The sequence below is a fragment of the Coenobita brevimanus genome, chromosome 93, assembly GCF_032717465.1.
Source record: "Coenobita brevimanus isolate Jiangsu-jjx chromosome 93, ASM3271746v2, whole genome shotgun sequence".
NCBI classification, from domain to species: Eukaryota; Metazoa; Arthropoda; class Malacostraca; order Decapoda; family Coenobitidae; genus Coenobita; species Coenobita brevimanus.
In genome coordinates, this window is record NC_137046.1 from 16,441,910 (window position 1) to 16,468,197 (window position 26,288).

Sequence of the window (26,288 nt, forward strand, 5' to 3'; positions counted from 1 at the left end):
TGCTCAGACGCCGTCTGGTTCGGAGCTCTGGCCACTCTCTCTCTCAGACTGGACTCTGTCTTGTTTACTGAGGTGGATTTTTGCCAGTTTTTCCTGGTTTTTCTTTCTCTTTTGGGACTCAGTCTCTGTTACAGAGACTGAGTTTCTGTTTACTATACTCGAGGCTCAACTCTGCCCCTGACAGACAGCCACTGCCTGACTGTGAGAGTGTTTGTCTAGTGTGTTTGCGTGTGTTTGTTTGTGTTTGTATGTGCGTTTTTTTTTTCTTTTTTTTTCACGGCTAGCCGTTAGTGTCCCCTGACGTGGTACGACGCTGAACCCTGAAGGGGTGCCGTTAGGGCACTTCCATGAAGGGGGGCCCTTAGGGCCTGGTTATAGGAAGCGTCAGGGGCGGCTCTTTCTGGTAGGGTTAGGACAAGTCCCACAGGGGGCAGTAGCGGGTCTCCTACATCGCCCTTTAGAGGGCGGGGAGAATAGGTACCCGTTACTGTAGGGCCTTTTTTTTTTTGCCATGCTTTCTAGTTTCTTTTTTTAGTGTGTTTGCTTTGTTTTTTGTGCGTGTCTGGTATATGTGTGTGTGTCTGTATGAGTAACGTTTGTGTGTGTTTGTGTGTCTGTCCCTCAGGGACATGATTAGGAGGACACAAATCCCCCGACCCACGGGCCAAGCCCGTCAAACCCTTTCCCAGCAGAGGACGTCTCGCCCTGCTTCTGTGCCAGGTGCGAAGCGGGAGTGGCGTCTTTCAGACGCCAGCTCCCACTCGTTGATGTCTGGCGACGCCTCTACTTCACCTAACTCTCCTAGGCTTAAGGGGACTGCTCCCCATGCGCGGCCTGTTGCCTCAGGCCCCCCTTCCTCTTCGGCACATGCACGTGCAACCAAGGTTGCACGTGTGCATGAGGGAATGAAGGACGATGCTTCGACTCCTCCTCCTGTCCCCAGAACCAAAGGAAAGACCACTGGTGCCACCCATCCAGCCGCCACTCCCTCTGTGCGCCCGCACTTTCAGGCACCCACCACTGCCAAGGTGCCACCACCTGCTGCCTTGGCTGCACAGAAAGTCCATGCTGCAACAGCACCTTCTACTGCCGGCTCTCCTGCTAAAGCTGCCCATTCTGCTACAGCTGTCGACTCTCCTGATGCCGATGGATTTATCCCTGTGATGTGCAAACCATGGCGAGCGCTGCAGGGAAACGCCCCTCCTCCAGCATCCAGGACTTCGGTGCCACGGAGGCATCCCTCCGTGTCGGTAGCCGTGCGCCCTCCGCCTCGCTCTTCTTTCCCAGCGTCCCGCGTGCCTGTACAAGAAGGGCACGCGACCAGTTACGACGCTGTAGCTGCACTGGAGCGTCACCTGCTGGGGCTAAGATTCTCCAGTCTAATTGGGAAAGATGGGAGCTCAGTCTTGGTGCCGAAAGACGAGGAAGCTTACGACCTATTGAGGGTGGCAGCACAGGACGAGGCCTCCCCTGTCAAACTAATAGAGCTGACACCTGGGCAGCAGAACAAAAAGGCAGTCGTCATGGGCTACCCCTTGTGGATGCCCGTGGAGATACTGTTACAGCACCCTCAGGTCGAAGAGGCAACCCACTGCCAGAAAGCGCATACCAGGGAGGAGACTCGACAGGTTGTAGTCACCCTGCGGGATCCTCTGATTCCTGTGATCGACCTGGGGAACTGGGGAGAATACCACCTCCGCCCCTTCAACCCCGAGCCACTCCGCTGCTACAGGTGCCAGCGATACGGCCACCACAGAGCCACTTGTAACCGGGCCACAGTCTGCGGGATGTGCAGCGGCCCGCACGAAACAGAGAGGTGCTTGGCCAAATTCAAGGCCAAGGAGGCTGTCTCCACCCGCTGCCCCAACTGCTCGGGAAAACACCATGCGTGGCACCCCAGCTGCCCTACCAGAGTAGCACTGGTCAATCGGGGGCGAGAACACCCAAGTTGCCTGGGTAAAGGAGCAACAGGCAAGCAGCAACAAACCGGCACCTCCAGGAACCTTCATTTGGGGACAGCAACGCCGTCCAATAGCAACTGCACCTCCAGTGCTAGACGAGGCAGCGTTTCCGCCACTCCAACCTGCTCTCACTCGTCACACAATGACCGCGGAGGTCCATCACCCTCCTCCCCCTCCAGTTCGGAATACAGTCGAGGAGTTTACTCCACCCATGCCCCACAACACGGACTCTCCTCTCATAGTCTTCACAAGGGAAGAACTGCGAACGCTGCGCACAGAAATTGCCAGAAGCCTGGCTCAGATGCCGGGCAGGCCTCTGGAAATGGCATTATTAGTGCAGGCCGTCGACGCCATTGTCGACCAAGTGGTGGAGGCAAAGCAGCACCCACGCCCTCCTACCCTAGTACCTCCCACACAGACAACTGTGGAAGAGCCAATACCAACCGAGCTTCCTCTGCCTTGCCCCCAAATGTCAGTCAACATTCCTCCGGGACTCATACCAGCCACAGCAGCAATCGAGAAAGAGCGGAGGGCCCTCAGACTCCCAACAGATCCTCCCCAGTGCCAGACACCGCTGCCAGCCTCCGAGTCCTACAGTGGAACTGCTTAGGGGCACGGAGCAAGCTCGCCCACCTCCAGGAGGTGGCTGCTCAGGAAAACATACATGTCTTCCTGCTCCAAGAGACACTCCTCCCTCACAGCTCCACTTTTCGACTTGAAGGCTTCAAGGGCTTTTTTCTTCCACGGATCAGGGGTACTACACGAGGATGTGCTATCCTCATTCGGGATTACATCCCCTGCCGCGAGTACAACCCTCCAATACACTGCGGCGAGGGCGTAGAGGTGCAAGGTGTTTTGCATCTTGCCTCGACCTCCCTGACATTTTTCAGTGTCTATAAAAATCCAGCAGGGACCCTTGATCTGGGAGAGATTATGGCTCATGCTGCAGCGGAGTCCACATTTATTGCGGGAGATTTTAACGCTCACCACCCTGTACTCTCCTCGCCAATTTCAACAAACGAAGACGGTTGCCACCTCGCCATGGCGTTAGAAGAATTCCCTGGAGTAGCCCTCTTAAATGATCTGTCTGAGCCCACCCACGTAAGCGGTGGTAGACTTGATCTCTCCTTCGTTTCTTCTCCTCTTGCCAGTGTGTCCAGGTGGTCCCTACACCCATACCTCACTAGCGATCATTTCGCTCTGGTGACGGATCTCCCGGCGGCCCCACTCCCACCTCCTCCGCCACCTCCACCTCGCTGGGACCTCCGACGGGCGAACTGGCCAACATTTGTTGAGGCTGTTCAGGTCGCCCTAGTCTCTGTCACTCCTCCGTCCACCCTTGAGGACTATGCAGAACATGTTGCCCACACACTTCATCGTGCCGCCACTGCCAGTGTTCCCCTTACGAAGAGCCCCACGGCCCTCTTTCAAGACCATTGGTATTACGATGAGAGGGTCTGTGAACTAAACCATCGGCTCAACTCGGCACGAAAGACATTTCGACGACGACCCTCTTCACCTACAAGGAAATACCTGGCTGCAGTGGCGCGACATGTTTCCCATGAAAAACGCCGTACAAGGGTGGAGGCTTGGATAAAATGATGCCGGTCCCTAGACTGCCACTCCACTCTTTAAGAGATGTGGGCCCGTATTAAATATGTGTCCAGTTCCCGGTTTCCCAGACCACCATCCCACCCTGATCCATCGGGCGAGGCCGAACGTCTTGCAGTCCTCTTTGCTGCATGCACAGCTTCTAGTGTGCTACCACAAGATGTCAGGGACTTGCAGGCACGCCTTTCAGACCCTCGTGTGGAAGCAATTGAGGCAGCTTGCTCCCGCTTGGATGTCACTGACCACCTTTTTACCAATCATGAACTCGACAGGGCACTTAAAAACAGGCGGGATTCAGCTGCAGGAAGTGATGGTGTAGTGTACTCCTTCCTAGCCCATGCTGGCCCTAGTGGGAAGGCCACTATCCTTGATTTGTTCAACCGTTCATGGGTGGAAGGTCGCCTCCCGAGATCGTGGAAAACAACCATTATTCACTCCATACCCAAACCTCGTGACCCAACCAACATGAGGCCGATTTCCCTTCTCAGCTGCATAGCTAAGACTGCGGAAAGGCTAGTGCTTTCGCTGCTTGCTTGGAGATAAGGCCCTCTCCATCCACATCTTTTTGCCTTTCTCCAGGGCAGAAGCATGATATACTGTCTCGCTTCCCTTTTGGGTACGCTGAGACGCGGTCATGGTATGGCTGTTTTCCTCGATCTCGAGAAGGCTTTTGAGATAGCCAACCCTCTTGCTGTCCTGGCAGCTCTTGCAGCTAAAGGGGTAGGGGGAAGACTTCTCTCGTGGGTGAAGGATTTCTTTCATGACTGATCAGCTCGAGTCCGCTTCCAGGGTCACATTTCTGCCTCTTACCCGCATGAGAACGGCACTCCACAGGGCAGTGTGCTGAGCCCTCTTCTTTTTAATGTACTCATTGAGGGCCTCCTTAATACCAACTATGGCCGTGGTGTTACACTACTCTGTTATGCGGATGATCTTGCTCTTGTTTTTTCACAAAGGAACTGTTTTGTACAGGCACCAGTCGCCCTTGCCCGCTTATATGACAAGTACTGTGACCTTGGCCTCAAGGTCAACTTTGAAAAATCAAAATGCCTGCCTTTTGGTCTACGTCCACCTGATCGTCCTCTTATTTTGGGGGGTCATCATCTGGAAGTGGTTCACAATAACCAATACCTAGGTGTTTGGCTTGACAGCCGGTTAACGTTCAGTTGCCATGTCCGCTATTTACGAGAACGTGCTGCTACCCGTACCTCTGCCCTCAGAGCCCTCTGTAGTCGCTCTCTAGGGACCTCATTTTGGGTCCTCAGAACATTTTATGTGCATGCGTCATGCTCGGTGCACCCCCATGGACTCGTCTTGTCAACCTCAGGGCTGAGAGTGCCTTCCCATCTCTTAAGTATCGGATATGGGCACGAACAATGGCTGTCACTGCTCAACTCTGCCGACATCAATCACATCTTCCTGTGTCTGCATTACTTCAGCGTACTCTAAGTCGACCCCCACATCCACACCCAGAAGGGGACTGGATTCTTGCAACTGCTGACATCATCCGACGCCTGGATGTAACTGACGCCATTATAGGAGACCCTGATTTGCCCTGTCCTGGATACTCATCTGCACCACCTTGGCGAACTTCAACTTTTACGTATGTTCTTCCTTCGTCAGGGACTCCAAGGTCTTCATTTCCTGCTGTACTACGCCAGGATGGACTCCGACGTGTGGCAGACCTTCACGCACCAAACTCTGCTATTTATTACACCGACGGGTCGGTTGATGCTCAGGGGAATGCAGGAGCTGCAATGGTCTGTGGCACTCATGTCGAGACTTGGCGGGTATCCTCCGGGGTCTCTGCATACCAAACTGAGTTGGTTGCCATACTGGGTGCACTTAGACATGCTGATCGACACCTCTCTCGACGTGTCGTTATCCATACAGACTCCCTCTCTTCCCTCCACGGCCTCATGGTGCATCGATTCCCTGATAATATCCATCTCATGACAAGTATCACGACGGTGGCTGAGTCAATCACTAGGAGAGGTGGTGAAATTTTTCTTCATTGGCTACCTGGACATGTTGGCATTGCAGGGAATGAAAATGCTGACGTTGCTGCTCAGCAGGCCTGCTTTCTTCCTCAGGTAACATTTCCTTTACGATCCAGTATCTCTGCTGTCATGCACAGGGTGACCACCACCATAGGCCACATGTCACGTGAAGAACACGAGACACAAGTTTGGGAGGGATCACGCTCGGCAAAATGGTACGCCACAGCAACGTCCTATGCACCCCTATCGGTTGCACCTGGTACTCCCAATCACACTATAATACGTATTCGTAGATTACGATTAGGATTTCCCTGTTACAGTCAGATAACAGGTAATAACCCTGAACCATGCCCTCACTGTCTTGAACAAAGCGATCAGCCTTTGATTCATTATGTCCTGGACTGTCCTGCAACAGCCCATCTTCGTTCCAGCCTCAATGACCACCCTCTCGGTGGCTTAGACAGAACCCAGATGGCAGCAGGTATCATTGGAAGAACTCCAACTGCCGTGCTTTTGAGGGTGGTTACTGCCTACCCTCCTCCTCGATAGAGAATAGCCTGCTAGAAGTAAGAATAACTACTCTGACGGGCTTTCCATGCCCGTGTTCTCCTTTTTAGGAGAACGAATCTAATCTAACTAACCAATACAGAGATGGTAGACTCAACCCACCAATATTTTATTTTATTTGACTATATTACAGCCTCTCTTCCTTGTAGCAGTGAGTAAAATAATGTTGTTATAATTTTTCCCTTCCTTTTAGTGACAAAGAGGGCACATAAAATGACCAGGTTTAGTTTACCTACTTTGATGTCGAAAATTAAATAATCTCGTGAAAAGTGGCAGACTTTCTTTGGTTAATGACGTCGGGTACTAGCCCATCCACTCTCAACACACCTTCACTTACCACTCAAGCCAGTCTTCACTTTATTTCTGGTAAGGATTTTTGGTGTTGCAGCTCTTTATATCAGTTTTCATGTCTTTTCAGGTACATGTTTATTGTGTTCTGCTGTTTTAGCAATGGCAAACATTCTTCATTTAATTTTGGGTAGGGCCTATTTGGTGTTATAGTACTTTCTGATAGGGTAGGTACGTGTGCTACCCGAACGCTCCTCTATTCCCCCTCCCCCTCATATATATATATATATATATATATATATATATATATATATATATATATATATATATATATATATATATACATACACAGTGCTAGTCACCTTTATACCATAAGGGGTGGCCACAAACAAATCGCTTCCATGTCGCCCTGTCCCCCGCCGTTTCAATACATTCACTCCAACTCGCACTCCCTCTCACATATACCTCTCCACTCCACCCCGTCTCATTCACAGCCTTCCCCTCTAACTCCCCCATACATTCTCCTTAGTCTCTCGCTCTCCATCCTCTCCACATGGCCAAACCACCTCAGTGTATTCTTCTAACCCTTTCTCTCACATCCACACCACAATGCTCGTTCACTTCCTCATTTGTCAGCCTGTCTCTTCATGAAGCACCACGTGCTCCTCCTAGATAACTCATTTCCATTGCGCTCACTCTTTACTTATGTCCTTCCAACAAGGTCCATGCTTCACTTCCCTACATTAAAGCTGGTATCGCAATACTATCATTCAGCGACTTTTTTACTTCCATGCTGACATCCCTATACCTTATCACTGCTTTCAAAGAACCAGCAACATTTCTTCCTTGTACTCTTTCAAGTTCTTCATCCTCCAAACTTCCATTGTTACTCATCACACTACCCCTTTTCTTTTGTGTGTGTGTGTGTGTGTGTGTGTGTGTGTGTGTGTGTGTGTGTGTGTGTGTGTGTGTGTGTGTGTGTGTGTGTCCGACTCTGGGCAAAGGCTTCAGGGGCTATTTGTCGGGGACAGTGGCCTATCCCAAGGCCCAGTAGTCCTCCTACACCTCCACATGTCACCACTTCTGTGCTCACACCCACCGTCTATATTGAATACATGTTATGGCTGCCTGATACAGGACTGGTGTACTGGTATTAAAATAGTGAAATACTTCAATACAATCACATACTTAAATACACTCACATTTTCCATCTCATCATCCAACCTCACTCTGTATTCAGTAATATAATTTCTCTTGAAAACCAGAACTTTACTCTTCCCTGCATTCACCTTTAGATTCCGTTTCTTGCACACTCCCAAACTCACTCACCAGGCCTTGCAGTTCCCATCCGACTTCACTTAACAATACAGTAACATCTGCAAACATTAATACAGAAAGGTTTCAAATCCTGCCCTGTCTCATTAGGGCCACTCCAACTTTCACCGCTCTACCTTGTATCGTTTTTATAACCCCACTCATATATAGATTTATGAACCATGGAGACATGACACATCCACTTTTGAATCCAACATGCAAATAGAAAAAAATTACTCAGTTTATTATCCACACACACTGCAGCCTTAGCACCATCATACATAAGCTTGATGGCACTTAACAACTTCCCATTTACTCAATCATTTCAGTACTTTCCACATTCCCTACCTATCCACTCAGTCGTGTACTTTCTCCAAATCCATGAAGGCTGAATACAACTTCTTTTTCCTCTACTGAACCTTCTCCGCTAAAAACCTAGTTATGAATATCTGATCTATGCAACCTCTTCCGATCCTAAAACCTCCCTGTTTTTTTCCAACTAATTCCTCTGTTATTACCTGTCTCTGTCAATAAGTATCCTACCATAAACTTTGCCTATTGCACTAAGAAGACAAGTGCGTCTATGAATACAAAACACTCCTTTTTCTTCTTTTCCCTTTCACAGGGGAATAATTATACCTGACTCCCAGGCCAATCTGTACATCTTCCATATCCATTCTAGTATCTCTCCCCCATGCTTCAGTATTTCACCAAACACTCCATCAATTGCTGGTGCTTTCCCCATTTTGACCTTCATTGATTCCACTACTTACTTCGTACTGATCTCTTTCTCTCTTCTCACCACCATCCTTGTGCCAGTCATTCCCCAGCCACTTATACTCGCACAACTTTCATTCTCTATGTTCAATACTTCCTTGAAGTGTTCTTTCCATCTGCTCACTTTTTCTCCTTTCTCCACAATCAATCTACCATTTTCATCTTTCACTTCTCTACTAACTTCTTTATCACCCTGTCTAACTGTCTTTACCTCCTTCCAGAATATATATATATATATATATATATATATATATATATATATATATATATAAATATATATATATATATATATATATATTATAAATTATATATATATATATATATATATATATATATATATATATATATATATATTATATATTATATATATATATATATATATATATATATATATATATATATATATATATATATATATATATATATATATATATATATATATATATATATATATATATATATATATATATATATATATATATATATATATATATATATATGAGAGAAAAAAGTTTATTAAATGCACACTCTTTGGCGATATATTTTACATACACAATATGTTAACGCTGGCATTACTTAGAGTTCAAAACATAGTAAATCCGGTTAATACCTCAATTAAAACAAATACATTCATAAAGCTAATTTTATATTTATTTTTTAAAACTTTGTTTTTCCTTTTTGGGTTCTACTGTGTACCTAGTGTACCGAGAGCTTATCAGAGAAGATGCCTGAGAAGTCTGTGTGTGGTGATAACACTGACAGCATTTATCTCCAGATTGGAAGTAAATCCTGTAGCAAAATAGCATTTGAGTTAATTTAATGTCTACCAGCACAGTCCAGTTACGCTGACAATAAAATTTACACCCAAAGTGCTGAAAAAATGTAACCCCCCAAAATAATGTATTCGGTTATTGTAATTTACCGAGTGTCAAATAGGAAGAGGCACTACCATCACACATAGGGTTAGACTTGTACGCTAACTTGCACGAAAGTACACTGCATTAGGTCGTAGACTGTCCAACACGTGGAGGTAGCATATTATGTCTGGTTTGGGTCACATAAGAAAGCATAGTAGATACAGTATTTGTAGGAAAAGAGTTTAGTACTAGTGACCCTTGTATAGTGACACTCAGCATTAATTTCACTGAAGGCAGCACCAGTGTTATTTATGAGAAAGTGCATTGCTTAGAAACTAAATGAGAGACTTGGACCAAAGTTGGTGGATAGATAGCTCATGGCCCAAGGAACCATCGATTAACTTGTGTGATCTGGATCATATTACAGATTCTGTATCCGGAAAGTACTTTTAGCGAAATCCTAATTAATGATGAGAAATCCTAATGCATTATGAAGAGTGGTTTGGAAATTAAGTTGCCCTTGTCGGAGAGTTGCACTGCATTGGAGTCCCTCTAGTTATCACTGTAGACTTAATATTAAGGGACTTTTGGTATGACTCAAATTTTTTTTTACTGATTCTGACCTGTGATCTTGAGATCAAGGTCAATGTCATTCATACAATGCAAATCTTGTTCACTCATGACCCACTACAGTCCACCAAGTTTGGTCAAAATCGGACAAATATTTTCAGACTTAGCACTCACATTCATGAGGAGGCTATTTTGATTTTCCTCAATATCTCAAAAAGTGTTTGTTGGATGTCAGTATCATTGCCCAGGTGCATTAGTATATGTTGACTATTATATACTGGAATATTTGCAAAACAATCAATTCAGTAGTTTTTGCTGCTCAGGAGAGCAAACATTTTAAAAAATAACATAGAGGGCGCTAGTGTTAGGAAAGGAATTTATGCCAAAAGAAGCCTGCAACCAACAAGATACATCAGTCTTGAAAATTTCAAGTCTCTGTCTCGAACGGTCATGAATGCCAGCCTTCTAGACCTTCCCCTCCCCCTCTCCCCCCAAAAAAATTTAATAATAATAATAATAAAAATAATAATAATACCGTATCTACAATATCAGCAAGAACTCCATAGAATGCGGAGTTTTTAATAATAATAATAATAATAATAATAAGAAGAAGAAGAATGCGATGTAAGATATCATTTCAAGCCAATGTTGCTCGTAACAGCAAATCCAGCCCTGAAGAATTTTTCAGCTACAACAGAATCAAGAAAGGAAGAGCACCAACAATTGGCTCACTAATCACAGATAAATGAGACCATATCAAGAATAAAATGGAGATAACTAAAGTTCTCAACACTTCCATTAGGTCCACGTTTACATTTGAAAATACATATTCCATTCCTGCAGCTTTTCCTGTGGTGTTAGAAGAGTGCAAAATAACTTGCAACATTGCTCTTAGTGAGAATGATGTATGCCTTGCCACTGGTAATCTTAAAGTGAATAAACATCAGGACCAGTTAAAAATATCATTGCTTATTCTGAAGGAAGTAGTGAATGAAGTATCAAAGCTATTAGTTAAGCAACTCATTAATCACTAGGAAGTAGTAAGGTGCCTCATGAATGGAAAGGTACAAGGGTGACTCCAATATTTAAAAATGACAACAAAATACAACCACAGAATTATCGCCATATAAACTTCAGTCTGTTCAGCACGTAAAAATAATTTCCTCATCAGTGATTCACAACGCGATTTTATTAATAATTGCCCATGCCTTACGAGTCTCTTGGATTTCTTCTATTATATACTCACTATATACGATAAGACCATTTCTGCTGACACTGTCTATCTCGATTTTCAGAAAATATCTTATAAAGTTCTCAATAAAACAACTTCAGACTTTGCAGGTGCATTGGTTCAGAAGCAATGTGCCCTGATAGATCTATAATTGATTTACAGGACATAAACAGAGTCGTAGTTAATGGTAATGAATACGACCGGAAAGTTGATGCAAGTGAAGTGCCACAAGGCTCAGTACTGGATCCTATTAATATTCATAAATGATATTCATGGTTATCTACTTTGTAAAATATCCAGATTTACTGATGATACTAAGTTGAGAGAGGTGAAGTCAGTGGATGTACAGCGAGGTTGGATGGCGAGGAATTGGAAAATGTGAGTATGTTTAAGTACTTGGGTAGTGTGATGAGTAAGGATGGAGGTTTGGAGGGTGAAGTGCTTGAAAGGGTACAGCAGGGAAGAAAGGTTGCTGGTTCTTTGAAAGCAGTGATAAGAAACAGGGAAGTGAGCATGGAAGTGAAAAAGTTACTACATGACAGTATTGTGATACCAACTCTAACGTACGGAAGTGAAGCTTGGACGTTGTTGGAAGGACACAAGTCAAGAGTGAGAGCAGTGGAAATGAGTTATTTAAGAGGAGCTTGTGGAGTCACATGGAGAGACAGGCTGACGAATGAGGATATAAAGGAGCGTTGTGGTGTGGATGTGGATGTGATAGGAAGCGTTATGAGGAACACACTGAGGTGGTTTGGCCATGTGGAGAGGATGGAGGGTGAAAGACTGACGAAGAGAGTGTATGTGAGTGAGGTGGAGGGGGGAAGAGGGAGTGGGAGGCCGAGGATGAGATGGAGGGATGGGGTGGAGAGGTATATGAGAGAGGGGGGTGTGAGTTGGGAGCAGGGCAGTGAAATGGCGGGGGACAGGGCGACTTGGAGGCTATTTGTTTGTGGCCACCCCAAACGGGATTGAGGCGTCTGGCAATAGATAGATAGATAGACTAAGTTGAAAACAGAGCAGACGCATCATTACTGAGGCAGACAATTCAGAGTGACCTCGATTGCATGTTTGACGGGAACCAAACATGGCAGATGAATATTAAATATTAGTATGTGCAAAGTGTTGAACATTGGAAATAGAAAAAAAAAAAAAAGGCAGTCTATGAACAGTTTTCAAATAGATAATGTCAGTCATGAAATGATATTTAGATTGAGAAAGAAACCGTAAGAGAAGAGTTTAGAAACCCTGCATATCTTTACCTTCACTAAATGCAGGGTACAAGGAAATTTATTTCAAGTATTCAAAATATTCAAAGGAAAAATAATACGCCTCTCAATAAATGATACATTTGATCACTTGGCGTTTGCTAGTGATAACGGGCATAAAATTATCGGTAAACAATTCAAGTCACACTAAGCAAAGAATGTCCTTTTGTTATAGAAATATAAATGTATGGAACAAATTACCCTCCAATATAATAGACTATGATACAGAAGTAGTATTTAAAAATCGTTTGAATAAGTACCTGTCTTCCAGCCTCGTGCTAAGCATGTTCGCTGCTACAATACTTTTCTGAATTAGGTATATATTTTTTTACTTTATTCAAATCCTACTTGATACTACCACAAAACAACATTGAGACATATTGCTGACTTGATGACATTTACCTTTTCAGGTAGATAGTGTAGAACAAAATCCCTTTTTCCGCTTTCTTATGAAATTTCTTTTACAGTTTTTCTATACTGCGTGGTGATCCTTCTTGCTGTTTCCTGCCGGCTTTGGCTGGAGGTTTGGCATGTGTGGGAGGGGGAGAGCCTCCCTGCTTTTCTGTCCCTATATCTAGCTGATAGAATAGTTATACTAGCTATAACCTTTTCTATACCAGTCATGAAAGGACAACAGGTCTGTTGCTGTTTGCGTTCCTTTGTACTCCTTTGTAATAGATAGGGAAAAATACTGTTTCAAGGTGAATAGAGAAAAGTCGGAAACAAACTGAATTCACCAGTCTGAACAACACAAAAAGCAAGAGCTGGCGGGAGTGGAGGATGAGTGAACATGTGAGTGAAGAATTTGCAGAGAGGTGTGTGTGGCTCTGACAAACAACCCGGGTCCACACACTCACGTTTTTTTTTTTTTTTTTTTTTTTTTTTTTTTTTTCAGGACGGGAGGATATAGGATGTCAATACCGAGAGGGGAGGTGGCTTCGCAGTTTCACACACACACAAAAAATGTATGCCGGCTCTTGCCTCTCGAGCGCGCGCGCGGGTGCGTGCGTGTGTGTGTGTGTGTGTGTGTGTGTGTGTGTGTGTGTGTGTGTGTGTGTGTGTTCTTACCTACCTAATTGTTCTTACCTAATTGTATCTTTACAGGAATGAGTCAAGCTCGTACTGTCCCGTGTCTTAAACCATATTTATCGTACATATCCTTAAATTTGTGAATTGTTTTGGCACACACTATTTCATTCGGTAGTGCATTCCATTGATCAATTGCTCTGTTTGGGAAACTGAATTTCCTTACGTCTTTATCACCACTCTTCTTATGCAGTTTTTTTGCAGTGTCCTCTTGCTGATGCTTCTCCATATGTTAAGTAATCATTTATGTCTATTTTCTCCTTTCCTGATATGCATTTATATAGCATTATCATGTCACCTCTTTTCCTTCTCTCCTGTAGTGTTGGTAGATTCAGTTTATTTAGTCTTTCTTCGTAGCTTAGGTCCCTTAAGCTTGGTATCCATCTTGTAGCGGCCCTTTGAACTTTTTCAATCTTGTCTATGTGCTTTTTGAGATGAGGACTCCAGACTACTGATGCATATTCCAGGGTTGGTCTAATGAATGATGTTATTATCCTTCTTAGCATGTCTTCATTTATGTATGTGAATGCTATTCTCATATTTGCAAGCAGTGTATACATGTTCCGTACCTTCTCGCTGATGTGGTCAGCCGGAGATAGTCTGTTACTGACAATCACACCTAGGTCTTTCTCTCTTTCTGATGTATATAGGGTTTTATTTCCTAACTTATAATCCCAATCAGGTCTTTTTCCACTTTTACCAAACTTGATTACATGACACTTGTCCACATTGAATTCCATTTGCCATGTACTACTCCATTCATGAAGTTTATTTAATTCTTCTTGTAGCTCTTTACAAGAGTCTGTGTTAGTAATTCTCCTTTGTATTTTTGCATCATCTGCAAACATATTCAGATAGCTCTCATTTCCAGTGTTACTGTTTATATCATTTATATACACTAAAAACATGATTGGTGCCAGCACTGAACCCTGTGGTACTCCACTAGTCACTTCTTTCCATGATGAGTAGTTTCCTCTTAGTACTGTCCTCATTTCTCTTTTTATGAAAAAGTCTTGCATCCAACAAAACAGTTTGCCTAGAATTCCTCCTTGATGGTACAGTTTCCATAAAAGTCTTTGGTGTGGTACTGTGTCAAAAGCTTTCTTGAAATCTAAATAGATACTGTCCACCCATCCTTCCCTTTCCTGTATTGTGTTTGTTACTCTGTCATAGTAGCCTAACAGATTAGTAACACATGATTTTCCTTTTCTGAAACCAAACTGTCTTTCTGTTATCATACTGTGTTCTTCTAGATGATTTACCCAAGCTTTTCTTATAAGTTTTTCTAATACCTTGCTTACAACACTGGTCAGTGATACTGGTCGGTAGTTGAGTGGATTTTGTCTATTTCCTTTCTTGAATAAGGGGACAATATTTGCTTTTTTCCAAATATCTGGTAGTTTACCTTGACTCAAGGATTTCTTGAAAATTAAAAATAATGGTTTACATAACTCCTTTGCACATTCTCGTAATACCCAACATGAAATTTCATCAGGACCACTTGCTTTTCCTCTGTCTAATCTACTTAACTCCTCCTGTATTACTTTTTCTGCTATTTGTATATCTGGTAGTATGTGTGGACATGCGTGTTCCACATAGTCCCTCTCAAAATTTTTTTCTTCTGTAAAAACTAATTGGAAATTCTTATTTAGTGCTTCACAAATATCTTTCTCTTGTGTATAAGTGATTCCCTCGTCCGTAATGGATTGTATTATATCTTTTACTTTAGTTTTGCTTCTGATATAGCTGTAAAACAGCTTTGGTTGATCACTACTTTTATTTATTATATCCTCCTCAAACTGTTTTTGGGCTTCCTCCTTATTCTTGTATAGTCGTTTCTTGCCTGTTTGTAATTATTGTACGCCCTTTCACTATTGTGTCTTCTGTATCTATTCCACAACAAATCTCTTCTTTCTTTTGATTTTTTACATTCTGTATTGAACCATTTCTGTATTTTCTTATCTGCTTCTTTGTGCTGTGGGATGTACTTCTGGACTCCTATTTCATAAAATTCACAAAATTTTTTATATACAGCATTTAAATCTTGTCCTCTAAGCTCATTTTCCCAATCAACTTCTAAGAAATACTTCTTCAGGTCTTGATAATTTCCCTTTTTATAGTTTAGGCTCTTTTTGTAACTATCATTGCTGTTTACTATGTCATATGCTATCCTGAAGTTATAGTTTAGTACTGCATGATCGCTTTTGCCGAGTGGAGGGTGATATATTAAACTGTCAATATCATTTTCTTGCCTTGTAAATATTAGATCTAGCACTGAAGGTACATCAAGTCCTCTTTTTCTGGTGGTTTCCCTTACATGTTGCGTTAAGAAAAACTCTTGTACGAGATCCAGGAGCTTTTGGTCCCAACAGCTTTCTTGGCTATTTATATCTATAGTATTCCAATTTATATTTGTATTGAAGTCCCCAGTTAGTATAATTCTTTCCGATTTCTCTTCCATATTATGTAGCAATGATCTTACACTCTGAATTGTACTCTCTGCCAGGTCCTCATATTCATCTCTTTTCCCATGTGTTTGATCTGGGTGGCATGTACAAATTTGGTACAATTACTTTACCTTCAGATGTGTCGATCTCTACTGCAATCAGTTCTACTTGTGATGGTATATCTAGTTTTATTTCCTTTACTTTTAGATTTTTCTTAGTTAATATTATAATTCCTCCTCCTTTATTTAAATATCTGTCTTTTCTCCATATATTGTATTCCTCTAAGTTTAGTATGTCATTTGATATCTTTGGTATTAATTTTGTTTCAGTTAGGCATATTATTTGTGGTTCATTTTCTCTGACATAATCATTCATCTCTAGTAATTTAGATACCATTCCATCCACATTTGAGTACATCAACTTTATCATCTTGTTTATATACTTGTCCTGACATGGTTCTACTACCTTCCTCCTTTTTCTTCCATCCTGTTTGTGTACCACTTTCGTACCTGCAATCCTATTACTTTGTAAAAAAATTTCTTCTTGTCCTCTTCTGATCTTCCCTCATTTTTTGTTTTTGCTTCCTCCCTTTTCTCTTTCAGTAATTCCATTTCCTCTTGTGTTAGACATCTTTTTATCCATACATTTTTGAACTCCTCTTTTTCCTTAAGATTCTTTGCATTTTTTAGTATCTCTTCCACAGTGTTTACACTCTGGAAAGTCATCTTTAGAGGTCTTGTCTTGTTTTTCTCGTATTTCCCTAACCTTTTGTGTTCCTCTATGTCTTTACTACAGATTTCCTCTGATACTTCTTTCAGGAAGCTCATTACATTTGCCATCTCCTTTTTGTCTCTTGTGATCTTGTTTTTAACTTCATCCTCTTCTATACCAGTGATTACTATTGATTTGTTTATCTCTACTGAATCTCTGACTAACTTTGGATTGTTTTGGATTATTCTTTTCACCTCCTTTTTAATGCTTTTTTCCTCCACCCTTGTTTCTAAGTCTTTCTTTACTTTCACCATTTCTGCATACGTGGTTTCTACATCATTTTTGTAGCTTTGCACAGCTTCATTTACTTGTGTTATCTTCTCCTCAATATCACTGCTCTGGTCAATAAGACTACTAACTTGCCTAATTGTCTCTGTGTCATTTTTGAACTCTTCCATAACACTCTCGTGATTGACTACTGTACTTGCCATTTCACTAATTTTCTTCCTAAGTGTACTCATTTCCACGGTTAGTTCACTGATGGTTGTGTCTTTCTTATTGGCCTCCCTTCCTAGTTTTTCTATTTCTTCCTTTTGCAAGTGCATCTGCTTCTTTATTTCATCAATTTCATTTTTGAAAGCCATTTCTAGTTTGTTTACACGTTCAACCAGTCTATTGTGGGTCTCTACTTCAACCAGTTCTTGGTAGAAATCATCATTTTGCTTTTTACCTTTATCCCTTTTCTTTTCCAAATTTGTTTTACTGAAGTATGTATCCATTTTGCAATACTTAAAGTGCAAAGCATATACTTACAATCTCCGTCTTGTTGTAAACAAACCTCAGAGATGACTCAGCGTATTCTTTCGTTTTGTTTCTATTTCCTGTTTTCACAAGTCTTGTTGAAACTTATTATTTTTTTCCTTTTTATAATGAACAATCATTTAGTCTAACCTGGTACTGAGCTTGACTCATACAAAGATACTATTTAGGTAATGCCACTGGCCGTGATTGGTACGGAGCGCCGGTGTCACACGTCCACCTAGCTTGAATCCCTCTGTGTGTGTGTGTGTGTGTGTGTGTGTGTATGTAACTTCACTTCACCAGTTGCTGGTCCTTGTTTCAGCCACGGTTCAGCATGCATTTTGATCAAGTATTGTAGTACAAGTCTCCAGGGCATAAGCTGCGAGGATGGGACCGCAATAACTAAGGAATCAGTTATCCAAATGAGAGCCTTTTCCAGAAAGGTACTCCCCCACCACCACAACAACTACTACCAATACCATCATATCATCACAGCTACCATGAACATCATCACTACCACAGCTACCACCACCACCATCATCATTATCGCAGTTACTACCGCCACCACCACCACCACCATCACCATCACAGCTACCACTACCACCTTCATTATTTTCCTAGCTTTCACCATCCCCATAACAACTACCACCACCATCATCATCACAGCTATCTCCAAAACCAGAACAGCTACCACCATCATCACAGGTACACTCACGATCACAAATTTCTGCTCAGGGATGCCCCCTTCCTTTCCCTGTATACCCAGGGAAGAGTGGAGGGGAGGGGACGAAACAAGCTTCACCCGCCACTACCCCAGTTCCCAACCCTACCCCATACCCCTGCCCAACCCCTCCCTTCATCCGTCATTCTTAACTGGCATTTACATTTTACGCTGATTTCATGCAAAACACTCTTGGTCCCACTACAAATACAAACATACAACACTTGGATTATGTATCATCATCATCATCATCCGGACCTCCTTTCCCACCCTAGGGCAGGGTGAGGAGTAGCAATGTCCAGACATCCCAAATTTGCCCAATCCAATGGGCCACGCTTCCATTCAATCATCATTCAAGCCCCCGGAATCCTGTTCCTATCGGATACGCCAAAAAACATTCACCACGTTCTGTAGCTTCACATAATCATATCCGATAGAGTCAATCCAGATGCTGCCACGTTAAAATGGGGTGCCAAAATCCCTGATCATGCACTTCTCCTCACAACATTCATCCAGCTAGCTCGATCTCCTGTCAGTTCCCTAGCCTCACCAACTTCCAAACCTTTCTTCCTCACACATTCATCCACCATATCTCCACCTTCTCCTTCGCCTACCTCGCCTCCTCCCTCCTTCGAAATCGCTCAAACATACCTTTTTCACCACTCAATTATTATCCATTCTCTCCACATGACCATACCATCTCAATACACTCTCTTCAATTCTGGTGTCCACTGACTTCTTCACTCCGCATCTTTCATGAATCACATCATTTCGTATCCTATCCACCTTCTGTACTCCACATACATTCCTCAGCAGTCCCATCTCCCCTGCTCTTACTCTGGACTTTTTGTTTTCATCCATAGTCTCACATTCATATGTTAAAGATGGCATTAACACTACTTCATGTGAGCCTCGTGCAGCTGCAACACACAAGCCTCTGTTTCTTATCAGGGCCTTCATTGCACCAACTACTTTTCTTCCTTGTGTCACTCTACTTTCAACTTCTTTTGCACATTTTCCTCTCATTTTCATCACTGTACCCAGGTATTTGAACTTTCTCACCAATTCCAGTCTCTCTCCATTCACTGTTACATCGCACTGGGAGTCACCTTCTCTTTCAATAACCATCACTTTACTGTTTTCTACATTTACTCTCAAGGCACGACGCTTACAGACATCAGCAAAACTCTGCACTAGCCTACCAAATTCTTGTCCGGTACTTGCAAGCAATACTGCATCATCAGCATACAACAAATTTGAGATATTCCATCCATCACCATTCATTACCAACGCCATCCCTCTCTCCATTACTCGTGTTTTTACTTCTCTCATCACCCCATCCATATATGTATTACACAACCATGGGGACATCACACAACCTTGTCCCACGCCCACACCGATCGTGAACCATTCACTTAGATGCCCATTAACCTTTACACATGCTTCACTACCATCATAAAAACTCTTGACGGCACATAGCAGCTTACCCTCTACACCGTACATGCGCAAAACTTTCCACAATCCTTCTCTGTCCACTTTGTCATATGCCTTTTCCAGATCCATGAATGCCATAAACACCTTATGGTCCTTCTCACAAGCCTTCTTTAATATCTATCTCTCTCCAAAATTTGGTCCACACATCCGCTGCCACTCCTAAAGCCACCCTGTTCATCACTCACTAGGACTTCTGATATCTCTCTTACTTTCTGTATAATAATTCTTCCATATACCTTCCCTACCACACTCAATAAACTTATGCCACGATAATTTTTGCACTCACTTCGCTTACCTTTATTTTTCTACAGGGGTACAATCACAGCTTTTTTCCACTCTCCAGGCACAGTTTCACTCCTCCATGCCTTCTCACATATCTCCAACAAGCACTTCATTCCACTCTCTCCACTGCACTTAATCATCTCTGCATACACCTCATCAACCCCAGCTGCTTTCCCATTTTTCAGCCGCTTAACAGCACTCTTCACCTGTGCGAGTGTCACATCTGGTACTGCATTCCTTCTCTGCACACCCCCAAAACCAATCATGGTTACAGCCCCTCTGCTTTCTCTATTCTCATTCATCAGGCTTTCAAAATATTCTTTCCATCTGGTCCTTACTTCCTCTCCATGGGTTAATAATCTACCACCTACATCCTTTACACCATCACATTTCTTTCTGCTTTCATTTTACATTTCCGCACCTATTTCCAGAATAATTTTCTGTTTTCAGAGTAGTTCGCATTCATCTTTCTTCCTAGATCCTCATTTATCTCCTTCTTTTCCTCTTCACTAGTCTCTTTACGTGCTTCTTGTTCTCAACATATTCAGTTCCTTATTTCAACTGAACCCCTGTTCTATAACTACTTTAGCCACTTCTTCCTCTTTTCCTCCACTGCTCTCTTTACCTCCTCATCCCACCATGCTGTACCTTTCTTCTTTGTTGTTACTCTTGCCACACCACACACTGCTTTAGCATTCCTAACTAAGCAATCCCTATATGCATTCCACAGGCTGTCCAGATCCATTTCATTCCAATTCAGTAATTCTAACTCCTTTTCTACTTTGATCCTGTTATCATCTGCCGTTTCTTTGATCCTCAGCTTCTCAACTTTCAGTCTTTCTCCCTGACTGCTCCTCTCTCTCCTGATCCACCTCACTCATCTCAGCTTGATTTTGCATACCACAATCATATGATCTGACAGACTTCCACATCGTCCTCTCACGGCCTTCGTATCAGCAACCATACCCATCATCGACCTCTCTACGAGCACGTAATCAATCAAGCTTCTTTCAAAATGATCCCCTCTCTCTCTCTATACCATGTATATTTATGTGCATCACTCTGTTTGAAATACGAGTTACAAATGCACAACCTCCTCTCCTGACACACATCCTTTAGTTGCTTCCCATTATCATCCTCTCCTGGTACTCCATAACAACCCATTATGTCATCCTCAGGACCAGTGCCTACTCTACCATTCATAACCCCCATTACAATCTGTTTATAGCTCCTGGGCATTTCTCCCTCTACTTCACCTAGCTCATCCAAAAACCTGTCTTTCTCTCTCTCACTCCTGTCCTCACACGGTGCATATGCTACAACTACTGCCATTTTCACCTCCTCAAACTTGAACTGGACATACATACACCTCGAGCTGACACATTTGTAGTCTCTCATTCCACTCTGCCACACCTCATTCATCAACAAAGCAACTCCTTCCTTGCATCTTCCTCTCCCATTGGATTATGTAAAAGGTATATAATATAACTATGAACATGCTGCAGCAAGAAATTAATGCGGTAGGCTATGACGTTGACAGTAAAACAAAAACATTAACAACGGCCACCTCAGGCCTCATGTGTTGGGTGCACTGGTTTGCAAACACACACACACACACACACACACACACACACACACACACACACACACACACACACACACACACACACACACACACACACACACACAGACTCAGACACGCACGCACGCAAGCACCCAAATGGCAGTTGTTAATGTTTTTGTTTTACTGTCAACGTTATGATGCATTAATTTCTTGCTGCAGCGAGTTCATAGTTATATGCCATTTACATATCCTAGTGTTTTATTTTTGTGTATTAGTAATGTGACTATGAGTGTAAAGTACGAGGTTAACTTGAGATGTAATTGCCAGTTACGAATGACAAGTGTGGGGTTGGGTTAGGTTGGGGTATGGGGGAGGGTTGGGAGCTGGGGTGAGGCGGGTGGAGCTCGTTTCTTCCCCCCCTCCCGTCTTCCCTGGGTATATAGGGGTAGGACGGGGGCACCTCTGAGCAGAAATTAGTGATTGTGAGTGTGCCACCTTCACCACCACAGCTACCACCATGATCTGCGCCATTACAGCTACAACCACCACTATCACCACCACCATCATCATCATCACAGCTACCACACCACCATTACAATCACAACTACAACCCCCACTCTCAAAGTTACCACCACTTTCGGCAGAGTAAAATGGTTTGTTCGTAGCATCAATGAAGTAATAGATATCGGACTGTAGATGTATAGCCCCTCTCTCTCTCTCTCTCTCTCTCTCTCTCTCTCTCTCTCTCTCTCTTCAGAGCTTCACGTCATTCCACGAAATGTCATGCCACCTCTTCCACGTGCACATATTGTAACATTAGTGGGTACAATTACTAGGGTCCAAAACACCCGTTCAGATCATTTGACATGGAACAGAAACTAGCAGATCCCGGACCCACTTCCAACCATATTGCCAAGTTCCAGCTAAATTCATTTTCCAGTTTGGCTGCCCGACACACACACACACACACACACACACACACACACACACACACACACACACACACACACAGATAGATAGAGAGAGAGAGAGAGAGAGAGAGAGAGAGAGAGAGATGCCCCCGATTATAGTATATTAAATAATAATAATAGTAATAATAATAATAATAATTATTATTATTATTATTATTATTATTATTATTGTTATTATTATTATTATTATGAGTGAAACGAAGATGAAAGGGAAGGGTGAGTCTATGTTTGGAAGTGTGAATGGAAGAATGTCAGGTGTTGATAGAGGAAGGGCAAGAGAAGGTGTGGCCTTGTTAGTGAGTTCGGAAGTACAGCAGTGTGTGATTGAATGGAAGGAGGTGTCATCGAGACTGATGTGGTTGAAAGCGAAATTTGAACGTGAGTTGTGGGTGTTTGTGAGTGCATATGGGCCTGGTAGTGAAAGGGATGAAGAAGAGAGGGAGTCTTTCTGGAATGATGTTGATGAGTGTCTGCAGAGTTTTGGAGCGAATGTGAATGTGGTAATGTTGGGAGATCTGAATGCTAGCGTGGGAAATGTAGCAGTTGAAGGTGTAGTTGGTATGCATGGTGTGTCTGGAAGAAATGAAAATGGGGAGCGAATGATAGCGATATGTGTTGAGCGAGAGATGGTGATTGGAAATACGCTGTTTGAGAAGAAAGATATTTATAAGTATACATGGGTGAGACAGGAGGGTGGAAGGGTTTTTGATAGAGCTTTGATGGACTATGTGGCTGTGTCTAGGAATGTAAAAGGAAGATTGTTGGATGTGAGAGTTCTGAGAGGGGAGGGTGGAGGTATGTCTGACCACTACCTGGTGGAGGGAAAGTTAAGAGTAGGTAAGAGATGGGTGAGAGCTAGGAGGGTTCGGTGTGGCAGGGAGGTTTTGAAAGTGAGTGAGTTGGATAAAAGAGAGAAAAAGATAGAGTATCAGGAGAAATTGAAAGATGAGTGGAACGCAGTGAAAGATCGGGAAAATGGCAGTATGGAAGAGGAATGGCGGTTATTTAAGAGTGCTGTGGTGGGGCATGCAGAAGAGGTGTGTGGTGTGAGACGTGTGGGTGGTGGTGTAAGAAAAGGAAGTGAATGGTGGTGCGAGGAAGTAAGTATGGCTGTGGCTGAGAAAAGACGTGCATATGAAGTGTGGCTGCAGAGGAAGGATGAGATGTCATATGAGAGGTATAAGGAAAAGAGGAATAGGGCGAGAAGGGCTGAGCGTGATGCTAAAGTGGCAGCAGATGAGAGGTGGGGTAGGCGGCTGACAGAGAATTTTCAACAGAATAAGAAAATGTTTTGGAAGGAGGTGAAAAAGGTGCGAAAGGGAGAGTCTGGAAAGGAAGAACGAGTAAAAGCAGAGGATGGAAGGATGTTAATTGAGATGGATGCAGTAAGGAAGAGATGGGCAGAGTATTTTGAAAGATTGTTAAATGTAGAGGAGGAAAGGGTGGCTGAGATTGTGGCGGATGGAAGGGTGCAAAGAATAAATGTGTTGGGAGAGTTGAATAATTCTTTGATCACGAAGGAGGAAGTGGGGAAGGCAGTAAAGGAGATGAAAACAGGGAAAGCTGCAGGTATGGATGGGTGTGCTGTGGAATGCCTGAAGGGTGGTGGAGTGACTATTGTTGACTGGTTAGTAAGATTGTTGAATGTGTGCTTTGTGAAAGGTATGGTGCCAGTTGACTGGGCAAGTGCTTGTGTGGTCCCGTTGTATAAAAGCAAGGGTGATAAGTATGAATGTACTAGCTTTAGGGGTATAAGTCTGTTGAGTGTTGTAGGTAAGGTGTATGGTAGAGTGTTAATTATGAGAGTTAGAGAGGGTACAGAGGGAGTGATTGGTGATGAGCAATGTGGCTTTAGGAGAGGGAGGGGATGCGTGGATCAGGTGTTTGTAGTGAGACAAGTGTGTGAAAAGTATTTAGCGAAAGGCAAGGATGTGTTTTGGGCATTTATGGATTTAGAGAAAGCGTATGATAGAATTGATAGGGAGGCTTTGTGGACTGTTTTAAGATTGTATGGACTTGATGGTAGGTTACTAAAAGGGGTGAAAAGTTTTTATGTAAATAGTAGAGCGTGTGTAAGAGTGGGAAATGCTGTGAGTGATTGGTTTCCTGTGAGAGTGGGGCTGCGACAGGAATGTGTGATGTCGCCTTGGTTGTTTAATATTTACATGGATGGCGTTGTAAGGGAGGTGAATGCAAGGGTTTTAGGTGGAGGTCTGAGTCTGGTGAATGTTGATGGTGGAGAGTGGAATCTGAAGCAGCTGCTGTTTGCAGATGATACTGCACTGGTGGCTGATTCAGAGGAGAGATTGAGACAGTTGGTAGAGAAGTTTGGAAGGGTGTGTGAAAGGAGGAAATTGAAAGTAAATGAGAATAAGAGTAAAGTGATGAAGTGTACGAGGTTGGTAGATGGTAGGGGGATGAATATAGTTTTGAATGGCGAGTTGCTTGAGGAGGTAGAGTGTTTTAAATATCTAGGGTCACATGTTGCCGTGGATGGAAGAATAGATGCAGAAGTGAAGTTTAGAATAAATGAAGTAGGAAAGGTGCGGGAGGAATGAAAAAAGTGTTTAGATGTCGTTCGCTTAGAATGGATATAATGAGAAGGCTGTATAAGGGTGTTGTGGTACCGACTGCATTATATGGGGCTGAAACATGGAATATGGGTGTAGCAGAGAGGAAAAGTTTGAATTGAAAGTAAATGAGTGACGCGTATGGGTGCGGAATGATGAAGTGCGAAGGAGAACTGGAGTTGTTCGGGAGATGGCTGGTAGAGTTGAGCAGAGGGTGTTGCGATGGTTTGGGCATATGGAGAGAATGGATAATGAGCGATTGGTGAAAAAGATAACTAGATCTGATGTGAGAGGTGTAAGGCTGAGAGGAAGACCACAAATAGGATGGATGGACAGTGTGAAGAGAGCATTGGATGCGAGAGAGATGTCTGTTGAGCAAGGAAGAGTGGCTGTGCGTGACAGAAATAAATGGAGAGAAATTGTGAATGAATAAGTGATGACGCAGCCCTGAGGGGATATTCTCCCGCATTTGGTCTGATCAGCTATTTCAGGTCAGGTGCGGGTAAGGGGATGAGTCTGTTATGATGTGGCAGGGGTAAACCAGCTCTGCTGTCGGGCCCTGCTGCGGATGTCACTGATTGCATTGCGCAGTTGACCCTTGTGCCGTGTGGTGCTTTGAGGATCTGTCCGTTCTCCACTTTGGGGCTAAGATGTGAATGAATGTGTTTGAATGGATGAGTAAATGGGGAGTGTGTCGTCCTGTCTCGGCTACGTCCCTTTCCTTGGGGGAAGCAGCCTAGGTATATAGACATATAGATGATGATTATTATTATTATTATTTTTATAATTATTATTTTATTATTATTATATTGTGGTAGGTGGGGGCGCTCACACCATCCACTCACTCGATGTAATGCTGCTCTCGCGTGTCTGCCCTTTCCTCTCCTCCATCCTTTTTTCCTTCCATCCTCTTCTGTCTTTCCTTCATTCTCTCCTCTTCCTTCTGCCTATGGGATACTTTACACTTCCTGTTCTGTCTTTTTCTCTATCATTCTTTCCTCTTACTGCTGCCTGTGGGCGACTCTACACTGAGTGACAAGCCAACTGGTTTCCTGTACACCAGGAAACCATTTACTACGCTGGGTGGTAACCATATTACCAAATTATGGCGCTTGGTGGTTTAGTGGGTAATTACGGCACTCCAATCGGATTGAGCCGGTAAAGGTTTATATCCAAGGGATGGTTGAGGTTTATTGCTCG